General features: G+C 39.8%; 1 long non-coding RNA gene across 1 annotated transcript; it reads left to right on the top strand.

Moving 5' to 3' along the window:
* Positions 1-1,291: 1,291 nt before the first annotated feature.
* LOC135107466 (uncharacterized) lies at positions 1,292-3,050 on the top strand. The gene is made up of 2 exons (XR_010271782.1): positions 1,292-1,926; positions 2,457-3,050. It is a non-coding gene; the product is annotated as an uncharacterized LOC135107466 (long non-coding RNA).
* The last annotated feature ends 974 nt before the right edge of the window (positions 3,051-4,024 follow it).

Genomic DNA, 4,024 nt, shown 5'->3' with positions numbered 1-4,024 from the left:
GTTGTTGCTGTTTTTGTTGTTGTTGTTGTTGTTTTTGTTGTTTTTGTTATTGTTGTTGTTGTTGTTGTTGTTGTAATTTTTGGAAGTTTATGATATAGATTTGACTGTTTTCTGCTGGTACTGACACGTAACAAGACAGTGGTAAGTGTGTTAGAAGTATGTTTTGTCACGAAATAAGGAAGTATAAGAAATCTTTTTACTGGCTGTCTTCTTTTATGTTTTCTTAAAGAAGCGACATTATTCATATATAAAGTATTGTTTTGAGTTCTTGTGAGTGGTGCGTAGGTAATGATCTTATTTCACTTTTAAAATAAATTTAGAATATCAAGAAGCACACTTTACTGACTTACATGTACCTTACATATCAGTATTCCTCTTTTACTTTTCATGACATAATATTCTGTAATTTTGAAAGAAATAATTTAATCGCATTTTTTTTTTTTCCAGATCCAGACCTTAAAAAGTTTAAAAAATTTTAATTTCAAAATTTTTGTGATAACAGATATACTTCTTACTGATATGTTCTTTATTTAATCCTCTAATGTTGTTTTCCTAGAACTTTATCGATGTCATTTATTATTCAACAAATTAAGGTTGACTTTTCGTGTTGTGATTTGCTTCAGCCCAAACTGAAGTTTGAAATTAGCTTATGATGCTGACTGGTGGTTCTATTGTAGAAGAATGTGTACCCAGTATTTCAGAAATTAATAATGCTGCTGTTTTATTATTCAGCTGCAAGAGTAGTAGTACTAGTTGTAGTAATAGTAGTAGTAGTAGTAGTAGTAGTAGTAGTAGTAGTAGTAGTAGTAGTAGTAGTAGAAGTAGTAGTAGTAGTAGAAGTTGTTTTTGTAGCAATAGTAGTTCTAGTAGCAGTTGTAGCGGTGGTGGTAGTAGTAGTAGTAGTAGTAGTAATAGCAGCAGAAGGAGCAGTATTGTGTGTGTGTGTGTGTGTTTCACCTGGCCGTGTGTACCTAAGCATGACTCACCAAGACTACTTCGTATTTCTTTCACATTCCCCATCATTCTTTCTCTTCCTTCAGACCCTCCCTCCTTTTCTTGTATTCCTGTGTCCACCACTCTTCCCTCCTCACCGCCGGGCCACACACGGTGCTCCCCCTGCCATCCCCTGCCATCCCCTTGCCATCCTTCCTCCTCCCCTTAGGTGGCCGTCGTCACCCCACCTGTCATATTTTTTGTCCTCCTCCTTCTCCTCCTCCTCCTCCATTTCGACCCTCTTGTTTACCTGCTCGCGTCCCTGCTGTCACTCAGTGGATCTCGATGAATTTGCTCTGATACACTATCTTGTTTGCATTCGTTTCCTTAATTCCAGTGCTTTGTTTGAAGGAAATTATAATAGAGAAAAGAAGATAAAAACGACATGAGATACCCAAGTTGCCGCCTTGGGTTCTATTATTTAGGAGGACTTGATTATGTAACGCGGATGAATGACAACAACAACGGGACTTTACTTGCTCTCGAAGTGTTAATGGTCTGGGAGGGACAAGAGGAGGCTGAGTGAGACAGGCAGCGAGGACTGGCTGGCTGTCTGACCGGCTGTCTGGTCTGGTGAACGTTTGGTCGGCTCGCTCTGTTGGCAACCCTCTTTAGAAAGCAGCAACGCAGCCATTATCATGCAAGTGGCGGTGTTCGTCCACTGAGTACGTATCTTGGTGTGAGAGGCAGCAGAAGAGGAGTTTGAGGGAAGCGAGGAGGGTCAGCAGCGGCCCGAGTCTCGATCGCCGGACCAGACCGACACACATTCCATCTGTTTGATATTAAAACGACGTCAAAGATTGTGGTCCACGAAGGATTAGGCGCACATTGCATGACCCGCTGATAACGGTGGGCCGCCTTCAAGACTGCAGCAACCAATCGGCGGGTTCTGGAGTGTGGCAGCGGACCAATCAGCGGGGCTGCATAAATGAAGTGAGTTTTTACTTCGGCGTCACTGCTAGGCTTCATATGTCTTTATGTTGCAGTCGTCTATTACCGGCACGCAGGCGACACATGGCCCACAGGGGTTCGCTCAGTGCTCCTGAACTGTTCGCTCGGCAGACTGATGGTGCTTCAGCCACGATTGATGGTCGTCCCGCCTATCATGTCAGCATTGCCAAATGTAGCCGGAAAACACACCATAATGAATCGCCTTTGCCGCGGAATCTGATCTCGTTCGCCTCGAAAACAGGGAAGATTGGGAATGTTCTTTAAAATGTGAGAGGAGTGCGACCAGGCGGGTGTGTGTCAGGACGGAGGCTGGGCCAAGCGAGGTTTATAGCGGAAAGAGTCGTGAGCATATCATAAACAAGCTCACTGTAGACAAGGACGATTGTTCTTCCAGACAGGCCTAGATGAAACCCTTAGCAACATTTATTGTTGTACTGTCCTGCAGGAGACCTCCTCAATAGCGGGGCATGTGATGATTACTTTTTTTTTTTACCTTTTTTTTTCTTTTACAGATCACTTCGGCAGCCGCGCTACCGGCAGGGTTGGCGGGCGGGTCGGTCAGGAGACTTGACTTAATGCTCTACGTACCTAGTAGCTGGCGCCATCTGTCTCATCTCGCAACAACTTCCCTGCCGCGCGCCCTCCCACGCTACGATCACTTCCCCCCTCCCCCTTCCTATTGGGCTCTTGGCGCCCCTTCCACGACGGTGATACTCTGAGCAAAAAGTCAACGCCTCCTTAGCTCGGAGGCATGATTGTGCGAGTAAATGTCTTGCGTGGGTCTCACCGACCAGCAGTAACTGATGCTCAGCGACTAGGCAGGGATAATGGGCCTCCATCAGTCAGTGCCAGTTAGTGTGTAAAAATGCCATTAGCCACAATTTTCTGGCGATTTGGCAGCCTTGAGACCAGAGAGGCGCGACGGCAGCAGCAACAGCTGCCCTTGCGAGGAGCGATAGTTGTGCCTCATTTAGCAGATGAAAATATGACCCTGTTTCTTGCCGCTGCGAGGACAAGCGAGGCCAGGTGGCGTGGCAGTCCCGAGACTCACTGCTTTGGGACTAAGCTCCTTGTGCAAATGTATGATCATATACGTATATGAATATATGAATATGTGAATATATATATATATATATATATATATATATATATATATATATATATATATATATATATATATATATATATATATATATATATATATATATATATATATATATATATATATATATATATATATATATATATATATATATGTATATATATATATATATATATATATATATATATACATATGTATATGTGTATATATATATATATATATATATATATATATATATATATATATATATATATATATATATATATATATATATATATATTAGGTGTGTGTGTGTGTGTGTGTGTGTGTAAACATCCTCTCCCTCTCCAGTAAAAAAAAATGATAAAATCTCTGCCTCCCATCGTACTGTAATATCAAAATAATTTCCATCTGTTGCCGCAAGATAAATATTTGTTCTTGCCTTTGATGTCTTTCTGTGGCACGAGTGTGAAAGTATCTTATATAAGGAGAATGTCCATGTCGGAAGAAGCACAGTGCATCAGTGTTGACTTGATCCCTATATTTGGAGCATATAAGATCTTGCATGAAAAACAAACTGATGAAGAGAAACATTGTGTGTGTGCGTGTTTGTTTGTGTGTCTACATATATATATATATATATATATATATATATATATATATATATATATATATATATATATATATATATATATATATATATATATATATATATATATATATATATATATATATATACACACACACACACAAAATTATGTGTGTGTGTTTACATGTGTTTACATAATACAACTCGGGGTTATGAGAACATATCACCAAACCTGAAGCAATATATATACTTGACAAAGCTTATTCTTTCCCCTTCACCTCGGGTCACACCGTCATTTAGATATAGAACAATTATATAGATTTTCAAGCCACAGGAGAAACGTAGTAGACCTGAACAAAAACACTAAATTATGATGCGAAGACATAAAAAAAATAATAATTAAATTACCA

This window comes from Scylla paramamosain, chromosome 15 (genome assembly GCF_035594125.1).
Source record: "Scylla paramamosain isolate STU-SP2022 chromosome 15, ASM3559412v1, whole genome shotgun sequence".
In the NCBI taxonomy this organism is placed as follows: Eukaryota; Metazoa; Arthropoda; class Malacostraca; order Decapoda; family Portunidae; genus Scylla; species Scylla paramamosain.
Note: the sequence above shows the minus strand (reverse complement) of the source record. Positions and strands in the feature narration are given on the sequence as shown.